The following is a 12,863-nucleotide window of genomic DNA, read 5'->3' as shown; positions in this document are numbered from 1 at the left end:
TGCACTTCACCCAGAATAAACAGCTCGCTGGAAGGACATTCTAATCTAAGGTAATATTGATTACATTTGATGAATGGATTATATACTGCTGCTGGAGCACAGCCAGCAGCACACATTTGTATCTCCTCACTTTAGCATGCAAAAGACTGGAACATTCACCAAGGCTGCAAAAAGCTCCACAATTGATAAAAAAAACATTTATATAGTTATACACAAACTCTGACGTCTCGTATTTCACAAAGCAGCAATAAAGTCCTATTATTTCACTATATCGATTATATATTTAAATATGAACTCGTTCAACCCTCTATCAAGCCTGTCTATGGGGAACGGGATGTATTTACACCATCTGTGACAAATTATAATTTCTAATCTGGTTGCACTCACTGCACTTTTCAGTTAAATGATCATCCCACAGTTTGAATAGCAAGGCTGATTTAAACTGATTCTCTTTTCACATCAGCGTATTCCTCATCTATAAATCTACTAAATTGAATTATTTTTACCACTTCTGATTGTCGATCCCGAACATTTTATTACGCTACATTTATCACATCAACACCTCTATGGTCAAACCCCTGGATCAGAGAGAGAGAGCACTGTTATCTGCATTTCAAGGACACTTGAGCGAATACAAATGTATGCAGAAAGGCATCGGGTTGACTTGGCCCTCATCATTATCTCATCTTGTTTTAATAGAAAAGATGAGATAATGTCAATCAAATTCCAACAATACATTTATTTAGAACAAAGATGATTGTCTGTGCTGGCGAACGCTTGACCCAGTGTTCAAACCGTATTAAGGACAATGAGAGTGTCTCATATAATGTAAAATTAGAATTACTGTGCAATTGGCTTTTTTTTTTACTTCAGTGCAAGAGGGAAGCATGTCAAAAGTGGAATGCCATCCTCAACAAGTATTCTTCTTGGGTTTTATATGATGTAATTTCACCCCTGAAACAATGTACGCTCTGAAACAAGAATGATGGGGAAAAACAGGGCATCTGAGGAAGAATCTGCCTGTGGTATGACGGGTGAGAACCACAGGGAAACTGTACAGGTTGAACAGAGACATCTGTGTGGGTGTGGGGCGGGGATCTGTGTGTGTGTGTGTTGTTATCGTTTGCAATCTAGTGCAGTTTTATAGCCGTTTATCCACACGGTGAATGCATCATAATCTTTATTATTGGATCTGATCAGCACAACAATGAGAATGGAATCTAATAACATTTTCCTATTGTCTCTTTAGGGAAGGATAGCCTCCTCAAAATGCATATTTTTCATAGTTTGTGTCATTTGATTCCTGTTGCAAGCTTCTCATTTGCTCTTGCCTATTGAGGGTTTATTGTCTGGTCTGCTCGAAACGGGATTAAATATTCCCATGTAAACATCAGAGCCGAAAATGTGAGAAACTCTTGATTTTGTGATGTATGATCAGACAATAAATGTGGATGGAAAAAATGAACAAATAAAACTACATACAGTGTAAATAACAACAAAACAAAAAGCAATCTTTTTTTAGTTTCATTTTACAGTTTAGGAGAAAACAAGAGACAAAAGAATGGAGAGCTCTAATAACACATTTCAGGGTTGCTCCCCTTCTCCTGCAGGAGATAACTGCCTGCAATCCTGGTTCATACACTGCCCACACCACTGATTGTTCAGTGCAGCCAAAGACACAACACACAACAGCGTTAGTGCATGGAAAACTCATTTTAGAGAATGGTGACCTGCATCTACAAACATATATGCCAGAAGGACATTGGCTATAGCTGCTAATGCTAGGTGTGCATAAATGACTGACTCCATAAATGTTGTCATTTTTGAGATCATGTGTAGACAAGTAAAAAATAAAGGAGAAAAAAAAGGTCTGCATAAATCACTGCCATAGACAAGATTCTGTAATGCTCTGACTTCCTCTCACATAAGACAGGGAAAAGTTTCCATGTAGCATATTTCACCCTAATGGAAATATATTTTTGCTCCACAAAATGTATTTAAAAAAGGAGGGACATTGTTTGAAAAGGTGTGCATGTAATGTTTCACTTGGAACAGGAGGAACATAACTCCCAGACAGAACTGTCATAAAATCAGTACAAAGTAAAGTTATCTTGTATTAGAGGAGACGAGGTCTGTGCAGACGGCTTGCAGCTGCGGGTGTTGCACAGAACAACCGCTGGGAAGACAAATTATGTTCACTTGCAGTTTGGTCAGGTTTCAGCAATGAAACAGCTTTTTGAGGTTTAACCTTCATAAGGTTTGGAAAAGATCATGTTTGGGTTTGAAAATAAACTCTTTCATAATGTTAAAAACTTGCCATTAAAAGCTCTCTGGAACAAAGCCGTTCGAGTTCACTTCTCCAGTGTGCCGTTAGCTGGGTTATTACCGGTAAGTAACTTTGCACTGGTGCCGTGGATAATTGCCACTTTCTGGCTTCAAATGATTTGCTGCTGGTGAACTTGACATTTCTGCCAACTCACCTTAGTTTCATGAAGGCTATTTTTAGTTTGTGTTCTGCATCCTGATTGGATGAGTTGTTGTTTGCGATGTTTGGCTACAAGCAATATCACACATTTTTGTAGCCTGACTATAGGTTACATTGAACAAGCAGAGAAACGCTACCTCCGAGAGGGCTGCACAAAACTCAACACTAAGTAATAATTTAAACATAAAAAAAAGATAATTACGGCATGTATATGAGGCATGCCTGAGAAGATACAACCTTGGCTCTCTCAAACACACGTTCCATTTCACCAGAATGTTGGGGAAACTTTGTTCAAGGTGTATAACATTCTAAATCATAAAAGAGCACTTTGAAATAATCTGTTTGCAACACTTGAATCCAAGCCTTGGCGTGTTTACTGTCCTTTTTGTTCTGCTTGATTTATTTTCATTGCTTTTACAGGAATCACAGGAGACACACTCGCTAATTAGTGATTCAAAATGGGTGGACACGATGTCCTGGTTCTGCAGACAGACTCTGGGGTTCCGAGAAAACTGAGAACTCCACAGACTGTAGAATAGCAAGGCCCGGTCCGTATTGTGATGTAAAGTAGCCCATGTCAATGATGTCTCTCAGTTGGTTGCGGTAATCAACCAATTATCCGCTTTTACATTTATATATAATTTCATGTGGTGTGTGTGACATAATTTTACAATTGAGAATACGCCTCCTGAAACGTAACTGGGAATTAAGCCACCATAATTATCTTTACTTGCCGCATAATTGATTTGAAGAGAAAACACAGTGATACAATTGGACTTTTTCTTTTGTCGTAGTTTTCTTCCTCTGCCACGGCATCCCGATGCTAACCAACCTTAGCGTTATCTCCTCGCGCTTCCTGTAAATGATGATAATTTTCAACTCGACCTTATGATTCAGAGAAACTGATTGTGCTGTGCATCAGAGAAACAGTCAATCAGAAGACATTGCCTCTTCAAGCACTGTGCGATTATTTCCGCACATAATTAACCTTTTCATTAGGTTCACAGCAAATGTCATAGCGGGGGGGGGGGGGGGGAGGGGGGTAAACAAAGATGCAGAAAACATTTGGTCAATACAGACTAATGGTACCTGAACTATCCTCCATAACAGTAAGTCATTATCAGTTACGAATATTAAAAGTTCATGCTGTTAAAGATCTTAAGACATTTTGTTGAATGGAGCTACGCTGATAGTTTCAGATTATTTATATATGATGTGTATTATGATGATTACTGTGATGTTGGCTGAAAGAACTAACAGTCTGTCAATTCTCGAAATTCAAACTTAAACAGGTTGCATTAGAATTTTAGAATGTCGGTGTTATTTTTGGTTTTGATCCGCTTGACCCCCATGCAGTTTGCCACCCCCCCCCGCTTTTACCACTTTGAGTGATTGAAGCCAGTATTTGGCTTTTCGGTGTGTGTGTGTGTGTGTGTGTTGCAGAGGGGCGTTTGAACAGGTCACTGGATTTTGACAGATTTTTGTTTCACTGCCAAGTCTAGATAGACCCCCGACAGTCTACCTGTCGAAAGGTGTATTTATTTATTGCTGAGAAAACCTGATATAAAGAACGGCCACCTTTTTGGGGATCTAATTGGTTATAATGATTTTTTTTTTTCCTGGCCGTCGTAAGGGGAGGAAAGTTCTGTCATGATTCTTTAATAATGATCAACACAAACCTGGCAGTTTGTGGGAAATATGACGCAAAAAGTAGTTCAGTAAAATATTTTTCATCTGTTACTTGGTTTAAAGTTGATGGGTTGATATTAATCTTTTTCTTTTACTGCATTCGCAGATGAGTGCATCAATAAAAAAAATTGAAATGTGCATTGCATCATAACACTGGGATCAAACTCAGTATCAAAGCTCGGTCTCTATCCTGTCTCATTTAGTCTTCTTCGCTGTAAGAGCTAGATTGACCACAAGACTGACCGGAAATGGCAGTAACCTGTCCAGTGTCCAGTCCCCGATAGAGACATAATGATCAACACAAACCTGGCAGGAGAAGAGCTCAAACGGCCTCTGAATTCCCTTTCCAGGTCCTTCCGGTTTCATATTGCTGCCCCTCAACTTCAAAATGTAAAAATCTTGGACGGGAAAGAAATGTAGCTGCAGCATATGTACAGGTAGCGAGTGGGTGGTCAAACCTACACAAATGTCCAAGGTCTGACAGTGATCAGGGTCCAGTGGGTAGATGTGTTCTGCTCTGTATGATTCGTTTGGTCACGGTGATTCACCGCTGAGTCGCAATTGTCCTTTACCATATGCAGGAAAAGACTGGTCGGCAGGACAAACAAATGAAGTAGTCACGTTGCAAAATGAAAGCTCTGCTTTGTGCCGCCATTGCAGCCGGAGTCAAACTGTGAACTGGTTCAGTGCACGGTGAGCATACTTAAAGAGGGACAGCATCTCATGAACTGTTTGCTCACAGGGGTCCTAAATGAGTTTTATTCAGGCAATGGATGGGTTGCAAGATGCAGACTGAGGGCAAGAAAAGGTTTCGTGGTTGAGGGCAAAAATAGAAAAGGGGGCAAACTATTCATTTCTTGGAGGCAGAGCTAACATGGTGTTCCAACCGGTTGTGTTTATTAAAGTTTATTATAATGACTTTACTCTCATGGCCCATTTTAACAGCCATTTGAATGTGTTAAAGCCGTTTTCCTGTTGCTTTCAATATTTTTACAGAGCAACAAAGAATGCTGTCGCTCTGTGTCCTGGATGTCCTCGACGCTGCAGGGTTCCATTAGACTTTCTGGCTTCTGTTGAAATCTGAGGAATGGGTTGTAAGAATTGACATTAAGTATACAATGCAGAAAAAATTAGAATGATTTTACTCAAGGAAAATCACTACAATTTGTTTATTGTATAAATAAGTAACATTTTAAATAATAATAATTTCCATGCAGTTTTGGAAAGCCTTGGTAAAATGCAATGCACGTGCCCCATTTAGAGATTGAATTGGTTCATCCTTGTCGTGTGACCTCCCCTCGCACCAAGTTTAATCGACGGCCTTCCAAGTAGTTGTTGCGTAATCCTGCTCGGAGACAAACAGAGACGACTCCAACACGCAGCAAAGACCACCTCCCTGGCTGGAGTAATAAACTCCACAGCGGCCAGTCGGCAAACATTTACCAGCCCACCTGTATGAATGTACTGAAGGAATTAACCTTGGTTAATCTTCTTTACATCATTATTTTCACTTCACCTTATAATCAGTTTATTAGGGCAGGGATCAGATCAAATGTGTATTCAATTGGTCTCCTCACATGGAATTGCAGAGGAGAGGGCTCGAATTCAAGGCCAGGCTAAAGATGAGTAAGTGTCTCATAAACATTTACAACAAACAAGTGTGCGTTCCATCTGATGCAGATTTGGCACACCGATGTTGGTCCTAGTTTGGTGTTGGTATGTTTCTGTTAGAAAAGAAAAGAAAAGCCAGTTCCTTTATTAGTCCCTCAGTGGGGAAATTATTTTCATCACTCGATATATATTTTGTACACATGCAGGCCTGGAGCACACGCTGCCTGTAAACATGCGATTAAGGGAGAGATGACGGAGTGGAGTTTACGGTACTTTATCTGCCTGTTTCACGACACCCAGTCAAAAGCTGACATCATACACATCTGGAGGAAATTACACCTTGTACCCTGAGTGTTCCTGCTGGGTGGGAGTTTAGACCAGAACAACAGGAGACCAGAGTTTCTTCCAGACTGATTGACAGCCTTGATAAATCTAGGCGACATCATATGACAGTGTCTTTAAAACCAGTTTTAAATGATGCATCTCAGTGATTTTGAAATGCTTTGGCCTTTCAACGCATTGAATTTAACATCTCTACTATTTAAATGTTATATAAATATGAATACTTTTCATCACATTATACCACACTTAAAGTTACGAGAATTAATACATCAAATATTCAACCACTAAATATCAACAAATGTTATGCCAGTTTCCAAGACATGCAGTTGTAGATTATTAATAGACTAATTAGCCCGGCTCTCTATTGTAGCGTCAATCAGTTACAGGTTTAAGATACGGCTGTTTAAGAGGAGCGCGTGAGTTAAAGGAACCTGCACCAAGGACTCGCTCAACATGACCAGGACTAAGATAATCATTTGTAGAAGGGGAGGGGAAATGCAATATAAAACGTTGGTTCAGTCTGAACTGCATGAGGACAATATGAAGTCAAAGGTTGGCAGAAGAATCCTATATATTCAGATTTGGTAAGAGTGAACAATCTGAGACCAAAAATCAAAAACAACTTTCAAACATTCCGTTGGTTCATGTGGTCACTTCTTGATTGTTTTTTTTCAAAATATTGCCTTGTTTGCTAATGTCATATCGGAGAGGATTTAATTCATTCAAGATAAAACCCTTTTGGCAAACAGCTGTCTTCATGCGGTGTTTGCTTTGGCTTCCTGCTGGCTCCTACTTCAAGGCTCAGCTTCCGCTGAATGACGAAGCTGATGCTTCAGATTCAGATTCACAGTTATCTGATTCTGGAGACAAAAATATCACGTGGAGTCGATGCGTCTCACGCAACACTTGCAATGCATCGCGTGCAAATGAACATTATAGCAGGTACTGTGTGTATGTATAACTGTGTATATAGACATTTAGAATAAACAGCTCCTGCATACAGCTTTGAGTTATATGGGAAAGCTGAATTAGAAAACTGGTTTGAATGAAGTCGACTATGAACACATGCCTGACTGAAGCGCTCATAATTGAAGAGTGCTCTGGTAATTGTGTTTCAGAGAAGCTCTTCTACCGCATGCTATCTTACTTCCTGCAGGTGTCGAGCGAGGCAGACTTAAATTGCACACATTCCGATTCACCGCAAATTTTCTTTCAATAGCAAGCAGAGCCAAGAAGTTCACAGAATGCTAATGAGGGAAACAGTGCCAACCTCAAAAGTTGGTGTGAGAAAGTTTAGATGTGTTTATCATCACATATATGAGACGGAAGCTGGACGTTTCTTTAATGTGGCTGTGTTATTCCCCACCATTCACAATGTTTAAAGAAGAGGCCAACCTCTGGCTACATTGTTGGCGTGCTCATTATTGTTATTGACACAGGGCAAACTAAAAATGATCAATTATTCTACTGAGCTAAAATACAGACGACTGATGCCATAATTGGAAAACTCGTGAGAATCCATACACGCAAAGATTGTTAATTAACAAAGACTTAAATGAATATGACCTGATGACTCACTCCGTTCTTTCCCCCTCACCGTTTTTGCTGTTATGCTTGGTTGCCATGCCCACATAGATGCAAACAGAGAGCAAGAGGGTTTGTAAAAGACACTCTGGCCTTGATGTCCTTCCTTTACTAGACTTAAAAAGACATCTATTAGAGTCCTTGTGAGGGGAGCTGGGGGGTTTATAAAGTGTATACTTTACTTCAAAGGAACGCTAATGTCTTTGAATGCTGCCATTAGTAGGAGGATGAGGAGCACAATGTACTTCACTGTCCTGCTCTGTGACTTGTGCAAATATGTATATCTAGAATGGTGCATTGTACTGGAGGTCATTATAATTTAATTTAAGCTGCAGAACAAATACATTCGTAATGCAGCCTGGGAGATATAGACTTTGTAGGCAGATGTGGATTTCCTCTATTGTCTTTGGCACAAACCAGAAATGAGGCAGGGTTTGTATATATAACTTTAACAAATTAAATTTCATATAAATATGTATATGGGCAATTAACTTTTTAGTTGATTAGTAGTAAATAGAAGAGTCTGGATCCCATTGACCAAAAAAGTCAATAAACATACTTGTGTCTGAGTTAAGTTTAACGACAATACAGATGACACATATTTTTAATTGGAGGCAAAAACATCAATAATAGTCAAATGTATTTGTGCTACTACAACAGACCGAGCCAATCCTGACTTCCTCAATGCCTTCTCCCAACACTCACAAATGTTCTGATGGAAATGGTTTGCTCTGAAAACTGTTTAGAGCAAAATATGGATCTGAATGAGGAGGTCTAAAGCTGCATTGTGACTGGAGACACAGAAAACATTATCATATTGACTGTTTTCTTACATAATTGATAACTGTAATATAGATCTGTTCTGTATTAAAATTGCAAAAACACCATCGACATCTGCAGAACTAATTGGCATCGCCATCATCTTCTTATAGCAAAACATGATGGACCTTCCACCTTCTGGTGAGTGACTTGTTTCATTACCAAGGGCTCAGTCATTGTCTCATATAAGCTTGTTCTACATCTACCAGTTTGCAGCTCTTTTCTATGAAGAACGAGAAAAGAGGCCCCCACCCCACATTACTGTGTCAAATTCCATAAAGATTGGTCAATAATCAACCAAGATATTGAGGAACAGATTTTGAAGTTCCAATGACTGCAATGTTAGTGAAACATTCAATGTGATCCAGAGTCCAGAATCTCTTCTGGATTATCACCCAAATTAAATTTCATCCAGATCCGTCCAGACCCATTTGAGTTATCTTGCTAATGGACAGACGGACTGATAGACAGACGGTGATTACATAACCTCCGCCTCACCTCGGCGTAGGAATGTTGACAAAGCTTTGCCAATGGGATCTTGGTGAACACCAACATTCTGCACTGTATTAAGTACAAACATTTCAAATGACAGCAGCATCTTACCGTTAAGAGTCACCGTTTGAACAGCATGTTCAAGCACAGAGCCAAAACAAATGAAAAAAAAAGCGCCCTTTTTGTAAACCTGCTGTTTGTTAAAGGGTTAATTTACAAGATGCTTTTCATTGTTGCTCCACATTGTTATAGTTTTGGGGACATCAGTAGCCTGTAGGTGGCATAGAACACAACTTGATGCATGGCAATGGGAACTATTTGTTTGGCTGTGTCATGTAATAATGTTATCATTCACAGATTAAGAATTATAATGGCATAAACTGAGTTGTTAAATTGAGAAACATCTTTGATTTGAAATAATAATAAGTAGAACGGAGTGGCTTTCTTTATAAGAGTACGGTGCACAAACACCGCCTTTATTCAGGATGCAGTCATGAGATAAAGGGAGGAAAGACGTGATAGAGAGAGAGACAGAGAGGTTCTGTTATTTGGTTGCAATAAGCACAGTCATGTGCCATTAGCAACGAGGAGCCCTTTCATTATATTGCCTGTGACGCCACAACACATTGGAACAATGTGACCTGCAAGAGAGCAGGCGCCTGTGCTACTAATGCTAATATATAATAGTTGTTTTTCCTCCAATAAGAGGTCTGCAGAACATGCACATGATGAAGTTGGGTTAGACAATCATTTTAAAGTGAGATACTTTTTTTTTTTTTTAAGTTAACATGGATAGGTCTTTGTGTCTTGCGTAGATGCAGTTGCGCATTGTTTGCCTGGTTGGCACAATAAAGTTAAAGGTTTTTGGTCTTTGTGGCAGATTAATAATATAAACAGAAGTACAGTATTTCAAACTACCCAAAGGTTTAATAAACGTCAAAGCTGTCTGTATATAAACTCGGTATGTTATAAGCTCACAAAAATCTAGGAATTGTTTGCACTGCACTGTGTCTTCCTGGGACCTGTGTCTTCCATTGTTGTGCATTTGTGAGGGAAGGTCGACTGAAATAGTTAGTATCCCTTAATTTACCCAGAAATCTGTAAAAGCGGAAGGAATGACAGACCGAAGGCTGAAATGGAGAGTGACGGGTGCATACTTCCCTCCGCCGTGGCGAGGCGGAGGTTATGCAATTGCCGGCGTTTGTCTGTCTGTCCGTCCGTTGGCAAGACAACTAAAATACGTCTTGGAAAAATCAATCCTTTTAAGCAATGACTGGGAAGTGAGCGTTGGCTCGGCCCCTCCTCCGTACCAAGATTGAGAGCGATGAATTATGCAGCTTTAGAATTCTGAATTTAACTGAAAAATGCACTTTCAGGATCTCTGCTATTAATGCGGTGTTCCGGAAGAGAGCTGATCTAATTATAGAATCTGATTGTTCACCATCTCCATCATCATCTCTGACGTGTTGTTTATGAAATACAAATCAAAGGGATAATTGTTACCCGCCCACCTGCTCGCTCACCTGCATATCAATTGGAATATTTAGCCACAATCTGTGAGCGGACGAAATGATAGAGATGGAGCATTCTATGCATTCTGTCTTGAGTCATTTCCACAATGTCTAATTAACAACACTCTAATTGGACCAAGTTTAGGATTAAAACCATTGAATCCGATCCTTCAAATATTAACGAATAGCTCAAGACCAGAGGATTGTTTTTGTGCTCTTTTATAGTAATTTAATAGTGACCTCGAAACGCAGGCACACTCAGGTGTGTGTTAGGTGGAGATGGGCTCCAAATATGACAGTAAATTGCAACCAATTCTGTCTAATGCTTTTTTGTTTTTGAAGAAGAAATGACGTCTGATATAAGTCTCTCCCTGAATTGCTATAGCAGCAAGATCTGAGACACGCGAGAAGGTCAGACTTTCTCGCTGCAAATTCAGAATATTTTATGACTATAATATACACTGTAGTAAATAAAATGTGTAAATGTTTCGACCCTTATTTTAGGTAAGGCAAGCATTTATGTATTTGTTTACATTTTTAGGATATCCAGAAGATTAATTGATCTTAACACTCAAGAATAATCATTGATCTGCGTGAATAAAATATAATGCTGCATATAATGAGCAAGCAAGGCATTTTTTAACTGGCGACCCCTGTGTCCTGTTTTGTAATGATAAAAAGCTCCAGCTTTTGAAAATGTTCACAATGCACTCATCGGCATAGCAGCTCCTTTTTGTTCTGTGATGTTCTGTTAAATGTCATTGTTTATTTTGAAGTGGCAGGCATCCTGTTTATGAAAGATGTTAAATCTACAACCTCTGACTGTAGGAAAAGGTTTGCCATGGTTCTGTAAACATTAAATAGGCTAAGTGTGGCTTTGCTGTTTTTATTACATACAGAGTAAATGTCAGCTCTATCAAGGAATGTTGGAGCTCGCTCCACCGGACCTCTGCCAGGGCAGCATAGCGGCAGTTAAAAGTCAGCTTCAGCAGAAAACAGCAGAAGGAAACATACTCAACATATTTGTGGTTTGGGAGCTTCAGGTTAACTCACAAATCCTGCATTCGGTGTCTATTTGCATTTTAAAGTTGTTTTTCATGATCTTATTTTCAAGCATGGAAATAATTTGCCTCCAACGGCTCCTAAACAATCTCAGCTGGTGACACAGCCAAAACTGAAAAACAGCGAAGATGCTTAACAGCAATGAAACTGAGAATGAATTGATGCATCAAAAACTAGAACAAAAACTGCAGATTAAATTTGTCTTTCTCATTGTCCCACATGTTTTAGATTTTGACCTGCTGCTATACACCTGAATAAAATCAAGTTATTACATTTGGGAATTTGGGAATTTTGATTTGAAATAATCCCAACATGTTGCCCTTGTTTGGTCAACATTTGGGGGAAAGTTGTTTCACTGTAGCATGTGAGACAGATTTGATTTGCATTTTCCAGAGTTTTAGAATAGACGGTTACTGCAGCGCCCCCATCAGGACTATTAGTCCACAACCTGAGTAAAGGGTGTTGGTTTCAAGCAGGCAAAAGCAGATTGTGTTGTAGGAAAAGGAAAGTTTACATATTAACAATACTTGAATTAAAGGCAAGTATAAAACATTCATTCACAAAACAAACATCCTTTTCCTCGTTGCACACACACACACACACACACACACACACACACAGCCAGACAGTTGACTCAGTCCTCAACTTATCTGAGAAAGTGCAGACGCGCGTCTTTGCTTAAAATCAAGAAGTAGAGCCCTTGGAGATATTTCATCACCTGCCTCAAACAGGGAAATGAGAAAAGCCAGAACCAGTTGGTGCATTATCATTGTTACTACCGGGCGCTATCTAACCAGAAATAGTCAGATGCCAGGATAAACTTAGAAATGAAAGTGGTTACATTCTGATTCTCTGAAGTACCTGCCAAATTATTGCTTTTCAGAAAGGAGGTCGGGGGGGGGGGGGGGGACACAGCCTCGTTCATTCCCATTAGGAAGCTGGGGTGGTGCTACAGTTATCAATGATAGTAGATGTGTGGCAGGTTTCACAGCGTCCTGACAGTCCAGATGAGACTCCCCAGTGTGTTACACAGCACACAAAAGGAACTAACACACTCTCGCTCAAACTCAACTAACTCAGCTATACAAATGGTATTGTATATACAAAGTTATACAAGTTTGTTAGTAAGAAAGAGAAAGGATGTGGAAAGTGCATCAAGAGGAGGAAGTAAGTTTCCTTATCATATTGATACTATCTCTCCACCAAGCTACAAGTTCCATATGTAGTGAAAAATGTTCTCAGATGATAAATGCCATTGCTATATTTTG

Source organism: Brachionichthys hirsutus, unplaced genomic scaffold, assembly GCF_040956055.1.
Source record: "Brachionichthys hirsutus isolate HB-005 unplaced genomic scaffold, CSIRO-AGI_Bhir_v1 contig_1484, whole genome shotgun sequence".
In the NCBI taxonomy this organism is placed as follows: Eukaryota; Metazoa; Chordata; class Actinopteri; order Lophiiformes; family Brachionichthyidae; genus Brachionichthys; species Brachionichthys hirsutus.
The sequence above is the reverse complement of the archived record's forward strand: the minus strand, read 5'-3'. Positions refer to the sequence as shown.